We start from the raw sequence: 7,380 nt of genomic DNA, 5'->3' as shown, positions 1-7,380 counted from the left end.
GTCTCCAAAGTCTATTATTCCAGTCTCTGGGTCTATGGGTACACATTATTTAGCTCCCACTTATAAGTGAGAACATGCAGTATTTTAACTTTCTGTTTCCGAGTTACTTTACTTAAGATAATGGCCTCGAGTTCCATACATGTTGATGCAAAAGACATGATTTCACTCTTTTTATGGCCAAATAGTATTCCATGGAATTTATATGTATACACCACATTTTCTTTATCCAATCATCTATTGATGGACACTTAGGTTAATTTCATATCTTTTCTATGGTGAATAGTGCTGCAATAAACATATGAGTGCAGGTATCTCTTTTATAGGCTGATTTCTTTTGAGTAGATACCCAGTAGTGGTATTGCTGGAGAAAATGGTAGTTTTATTTTTAGTTCTTTGAGAAATCTTCACACTGTTTTCTTTTCCATAGAGGTGGTATTAATCTACCTTCCCACCAACAGTGTATATGTGTTCCCTTTTCTTCGTTGCAGAATACAGGAGCTACGTGGAGAATTGATGGAAGGACATTCCAGACAGAGAGAACAGCAAACACAAAGGCCTCGAAGTGTGAGCCTGCTTGGCATATTTGAGGGAACTTGAGGATGAAATACTTGGGATTTAAATCTCAATCAACCATAAATATGGTTTTTCATTCTTTTTATTTTTCATAGTTTTTCATTCTTTTAATTTTCTCATTAAGCAGAAAAATGTTTTTGTTTCAATCTATGTTAAAAACCCAAGTTTCCATCCAGGCACAGTGGCTTATATCTGTAATCCCACCACTTTGGGAGGCTGAGGCAGGTGGATTGCTTGAGCTCAGGAGTTCGAGACCAGTCTGGGCAACGTGGTGAAATCCAGTCTCTACAAAAAAATACAAAAATTAGCCAGGCATGGTGAGCATGTCTCTGGTCCCAGCTACCCAGGAGGCTGAGGTGGGAGAATCACTTGAGCCTAGAAGGTCAAGGCTGCAGTGAGCTGTGATTGAGCCACTGCACTCCAGCCTGAGTAATAGGGTGAGACCTAGTCTCAAAAAAAAAAAAAAAAAAAAAAAAATCCAGGTTTCCTACTCTCTATAAATACTACATAAACAACTCACTTTAATTTTTCATTATTTTGTTAGTGTTTCCTCCATGCCAGGCACATGTAGACGCTGTTAGGGGCTAGGCATGTGTGGCGAACATTACAGACAGACACATTCCCACCTTCAAGGAATGTAGAGTGTTGAAGAATTTGCAATACCTCACAATCTTCATTTTCATAATCCAGCGTGGGTAGATTTAGGAGCCAGGATTGAGAATTCAGTCAGAAAGAGAGATGGGAGAGCACTAGTGGAGAAGCAGGAGGGCCTCATGGGCGGACGGGCTCCAGCCTCAGAGGAGGGAGACAAGGAGGCAGGGGAGCAGACAAGCAGACCAACGGGTTCACAAACCACCAGGTTTGCGCCCTCGGAGGTGGGAATTCAAGCCAAGTACCTCAGGCAGCTGCAAAGGGCCTATGTGAAAGGCAGCAGACAACCATGGCAAGAAAGGAGCTGAAACAGCCTGTGTCTTGGCCACTGCACTCAAGGTTTGGTGTGGAGAGTTTTCAAGCATTATTGTCAGGGCCAAAGGACAACATCTCCATTTTTCTGTTGTGCTCAGGCCACAAGTTCAAAAGGCAAAGGCAAGATTGAACCACATTGCTCACCACAGAATTTGGGTGATGCCTGCTTGTTGAGTTGGATCGCCTGGTTCCTGACTCATTACCTGAATTGGACCCCATCCGCCTTCTAGCACTGTGCCCCCCTCACCTCCCAGGGGTCTCCTGGCACCGTCGTTCTCGTCTGCACTGCCAGTTGCCGCTTTCATCTGCACCCTCTTTCCTCAGCCTTCTGCTGAGTACTGACAAGTACCCTCATTGTAGAAAGTGCCAGAGCACAAAGCAATGACATTTCCAGTAAATCTCTCAGATAAGGCGGACTTCGAATGTGTTTCTTTCTTGCAGGAGAGTGCCTAGAAAAATCCAAAACATTTGGTCTTCATTTCAATTCAAATGTGAATAATCAAGATTTTTCATGATGGTTGTTTGTTTTGGAGGATCTTTTTCCTTGAGTAGCTCTTTATCTATTTATGTTTTTAAAAGAGGCACACTTATACTTTCTTCCCCGTACATGGATACATAGGTCATATACCTTTTGTATGAGCAGTGAATCGTGTAACTCCACACATGAACATACCTAGTATACATTCATAACCATCCTTATCTGTGAAAGGACAACAGTATTCAAAACGTAAGCCAAAGTAGAATGTGAATGCTGGGCTCAGGACCTTATATATATTTTATAAAAGGTAAAAGAAATCTGGTAGCTGGGCCAGGCACTGTGGCTCATGTCTGTAATCCCAGCACTTTGGGAGGCTGAGGCGGGTGGATTACCTGAGGTCAGGAGTTTGAGACCAGCCTGGCCAACATGGTGAAATCCCGTCTCTACTAAAAATACAAGAAATTGGCCAGGCGTGGTGGCACGTGCCTGTAATCCCAGCTACTTGGGAGGCTGAGGCAGGAGAATCTCTTAAACCTGGGAGGTGGAAGTTGCAGTGAACCAGGATCACACCACTGCACTCTGGTCTAGGCAAAAGAGCCAGACCCTATAAAAAAAAGAAAAAAGGAAGGAAGGAAGGAAGGAAGGAAGGAAGGAAGGAAGGAAGGAAGGAAGGAAGGAAGGAAAAAGAAAGAAAGAGAAAGAAAGGAAAGAAAGAAAGAAAGAAGGAAAGAAAGAAAGAAAGAAAAGAAAGAAAGAAAGAAATATGGTAGCTGGCATTCATATAATTAGTTCCAGTATTTGAAGCCTATTGCTTGTTTCTCAGCTGTCTTGGCAACCTGGTGTACAGATAAACTCTCTCTGAGGAGATGAAACCCTTGGAAAGAAGGCCAGATGCTCACACTGACTTAATAAAACTATACTATTACAATGAGGACTGCATTCACCTTGTTCTATCCTCCTAACATTTTTTTTTTAATTTAAGCATATTTTTATTTTGTGGGCTCAGAAAGTTTTTCTTGTTAATAACTTTTTTCAGTAATTGTGTGTTTTTAAATAAACGCATTATACTCCATGCAGAAAATGTGAGAAACATAGATATTCCCTTTACTTCTGAAAACCTTACCTTCTCAACCTCCAGCTGAATGATGACGTGCATGGGATCAACCCTAGTGCAACACAAGCTTCACATAATTTATAGACAGGTTCCTTAACTTAGGGATGTGGCAAAGGATTTTTTGGGAATGACAGCTACATCTAGTTTATTAAACAAGTAACTTGGATGTAAAAGTGTAGGTGATTCTGGATATGCTGCTTCTTTCTCACTCAGAAGTTGGTGGCAACACCTGGCCAGGCGTGGTGGCTCACGCCTGTAATCCCAGCACTTTGGGAGGCCGAGGTGGGCGGATCATGAGGTCACAAGATCGAGACCATCCTGGCTAACACGGTGAAACCCCGTCTCTACTAAACATACAAAAAATTAACCAGGTGTGGTGGTGGGTGCCTATAGTCTCAGCTACTTGGGAGGCTGAGGCAGGAGAATGCGTGAACCCGGGAGGCAGAGCTTGCAGTGAGCCGAGATCACGCCACTGTACTCCAGCCTGGGTGACAGAGCGAGACTTCATCTCAAAAAAAGAGAAAGTCGGTGGCAACACGTAGTGTGGTTGTGGGAATTGTATCAGCATTATCCAGCTTAGATTCCCTTCTTCCTGGCTTGGGGGTATACTTCTGGGTGTTTTTATCCTTCCTGGCTTGGAGTGTTAATTTCTTATTTTGGGGCACTAATATGCTTTGGATGTTTGTTACCTCCAAATCTCATGTCAAAATACAATCCCCAATGATGGAGGTGGGGCCTGGTGGGAGGTGATGGATTATGGGGGTGGATTCTTCATGAATGGCTTAGTGCCATCCCCATGGTGATGAGTGAGTTCTCACTTGGTTAATTCATTTGATATCTGGTTGTTTAAAAGAATCTTGGACCACTCCCTTCTCTCTCTTATTCCCACTCTGACCACATGATACACCTGATACTGCTTCATCTTCTGCCATGACTGGAAGCCTTCTGAGGTCCCAACCAGAAGCAGATGCTGGCACCATGCTTCATGCCCAGCCTACAGAACCATGAGCCAATTAAAACTCTTTTCTTTATAAATTTCTCAGCCTCAGGTACTTCTTCATAGTGATGCAAAAAATGACTAACACAGGGCCGTTATTACCAATCCCCCCAAATTTTCAGGCCTCACTTTTGACAAGTACAGACCATAAATATGTAATCATTTGCCTCTCTGGAACACTCTATACACCCTATTTTAAGAAAGACCATTGTACTTCCTATGCAAAATATATCTTAGCGAGCAGCACCAGAAGTGGCATTATATTTTATGTCCAATATCTTGTAGGTTCCATTTTATCTGCCCCTGTAGGCCTCCACTGAACATACTGCTGTCTCTACCTCAAACCCAACATCTAAACTTGAACTAAGCAACTGCTTCATAAAAGTAGCTCCCCTGTTGATTTCCTACTTCGGTTACACATTTTCCCAGTCATTAGGCTTAAACTTGAAAAACCATCTTCAATGCTCCTTCTTGGTCCTCTGTCAGTCAACACGTCCCAACCACTTTGAATGTCATCACATCCATTGTACTGCTGCTCCATTTTGCTTCTAGAAAAATTATCACAATTAGTGTCAAAATGTGGATTCAATAATATGTCATTATGGGGGCTGAGTGCTAAAAGAGGAATAGTTTAGAGTTTCTGGTTTACTCAACTATATTAAAGATTCTTGTCTGGGAAACATTACACTTATTCTCGAAAAGTTGTTAAAATTTCCGTTGTTTGATTGTAGAAAATATTCAGGTTTTTTCCTTCCTTCTTTTCTTTCTCCTTCTTAGTTTGATGGAGAAAAGAAGAGGGAGGGAGAATTGCTTTTTTGATGTCCTGGAAGTGACAGAAAGGTTAACATTCTCTCTTTTACCTAGTTGGACAAACAAAGATGGTGGCTTTAATAATTAGAAGCTGCATTTTGGTTGATTACTAGGGCCTGGAACAGATGTACTATTAACTGGTCATCATAAGACTCAGGGCTTGTTGTTTACCTGAATTTCAGCAGCTTTCTTCACAGAGATGTTATGTCTTTTACTTTGTTCCAGAGTGTGCTTAGGGGGTTACCAAGCCAAATTGGCCAGCCCACAAACTGTTGAACTTTAGTCCACAAAGTAGTAGCTATAGAAACTGAAAGGGTCATTTAGAAAGGCCATGTTCAGTTAAAGACATCTGTGGTTAACACCAAAAAAGAAAGAAGGAAAGCCCGTTGACCCTCAATCCACTCTATGAACAGTTTTACTTCTGTTTCTGAACAGTGAAGTGTAAACCATTTTCAAAGCAAAATGTCTCGAACAAAAGAAGTTATAATGTGGTTACAGCTGCCAAGGTCAGGCTGAGCTCTCCCTTTGGATAGGCAAATGATGTTTGATCCTATATACCTTTGACTAATGTGGCTTAAGTAATCAACACTTTTCTAAAAGTTCTTGTAAAAATATCATTCCCTAAAAGATTTCAGTTCTGACATTTATGAGGAACATCAGTTTCTAAAAGGAAATACAGTCACATTTGCTTTACAACACTTGTCACATGTTTAACCAGGGTAGATTTACAAGCTCAGTGTCTTAGGCACATGCTTTTAAAAGTCAAAGTTCAATCTTAAATCTATCCCAATGTGGATAAGAAAAGTGACCATATTTATAACCAACCACTGAAAAGCCAAGAGCAGACAGGAGACATGGGAAGAAGGAGAAAGCTAGTGAGGGTATGTGAAGTGGGGGGAGGGCACAAAATGAGAGTCAAGTCCTCATTCCTTCCCACAGCTCCCAAGATTCCTTCCATCAAAAATACACAAGCCCAGGGCCAAGCACAAGTGTGGGTATGGATGTGGGCATGTAGGTTATGGCGGTGTGTCCAGAATATAGGAGATTTTCCCTTTAGGATCTTGCAGTTTCATGAGGGAGACTGATGTAGATCACTAGTTGTGATGAAAAGCTGGCCTTGACAGATGTGTAAACAGCTTTCTGATACATACCAGAAGAGCAGGGGCAGAAAGTTTCCTTTCCCCTGGATGGAGTAGGGATGTTCTGATGGAGATGGTGAGACTTGAGCAGGGTCTCTAGTGATTAGTAGGATCAGGAAAGGTAGGAGATGAAAGAAAAGGAGTCAGCCAGACATGGTGACATAGGCTGTTCCCAGAGAACAGCAAATGAATCGCACTCTTAGGACACAATTTGCATAGGGAGTGTATTAGTCCATTTTCACACTGCTGAAAAAGATACCTGAGACTAGGCAATTTACAAAGGAAAGAGGTTTAATTGGACTTACAGTTCCACATGGCTGGAGAAGCCTCACAATCATGATGGAAAGCAAAGAGGAGCAAGTCACATCTTATGTGGATGGCAGCAGGCAAAGAGAGAATGAGGAAGTTACAAAAGCAGAAACCCCTGATAAAACCATGAGATCACGTGAGACTTCTTCACTACCATGAGAACAGTATGGGGAAAACTGCTTCCATGATTCAATTATCTCCCACCAGGTCCCTCCCACAACACATGGGAATTATGGGAGTACAATTCAAGATGAGATTTGGGTGGGGACACAGAGCTAAACCATATCATTCCACCCTGGTTCCTGCCAAATCTCATGTCCTCACATTTCAAAACCAGTCATGCTTTCCCAACAGTCCCCCAAAGTCTTAACTCATTTCAGCATTAACTCAAAAGTCCACAGTCCAAAGTCTCGTCTGAGAAAGGCAAGTCCCTTCCGCCCATGAGCCTGTAAAATCAAAAGGAAGTTAGTTATTTCCTAGATACAAAGGGGATACAGACATTGGGTAAATAGAGCCATTCCAAATGGGAGAAATTGGCCAAAACAAAAGGGCTACAGGCCCCATGCAAATCTGAAATCCAGAGAGGCAGTTAAATCTTAGAGCTCCAAAGTTAACTCCTTTGACTCCATGTCACACATCCAGGTCACACTGATGAAAAGGTAGGTTCCCATAGTCTTGGGCAACTCTACCCCTGTGGCTTTGCAGGGTGCAGCCTCCCTCCTAGTCACTCTCATGGACTGGTGTTGAGAGTCTGCGGCTTTTCCAAGTGCATGGTGCAAGCTGCCAGTGGATCTACCATTCACAGTCTGGGGGATGGGGGCACTTTTCTCACAGCTCCACTAGGCAGTGCCCCAGTAGGGACTCTGTGTGGGGGCTCTGACCCCACATTTCCCTTCTGCACTGCCCTAACAGAGGTTCTCCATGAGAGCCCCACCCCTGCAGCAAACTTCTGCCTGGGTATCCAGGCATTTCCATACATCTTCTGAAATCTAGG

General features: G+C 42.7%; 1 long non-coding RNA gene across 1 annotated transcript; it reads right to left on the bottom strand.

The window, feature by feature from the left end:
* Positions 1–300: 300 nt before the first annotated feature.
* Positions 301–6,945, bottom strand: LOC140712202 (uncharacterized). Its single transcript, XR_012093697.1, has 3 exons — positions 6,383–6,945; positions 1,787–1,988; positions 301–858 (listed from the first exon to the last, which is right to left on the bottom strand). It is a non-coding gene; the product is annotated as an uncharacterized lncRNA (long non-coding RNA).
* Positions 6,946–7,380: the final 435 nt, after the last annotated feature.

Source organism: Chlorocebus sabaeus, chromosome 8, assembly GCF_047675955.1.
Source record: "Chlorocebus sabaeus isolate Y175 chromosome 8, mChlSab1.0.hap1, whole genome shotgun sequence".
Classification (NCBI taxonomy): domain Eukaryota; kingdom Metazoa; phylum Chordata; class Mammalia; order Primates; family Cercopithecidae; genus Chlorocebus; species Chlorocebus sabaeus.
Note: the sequence above shows the minus strand (reverse complement) of the source record. Positions and strands in the feature narration are given on the sequence as shown.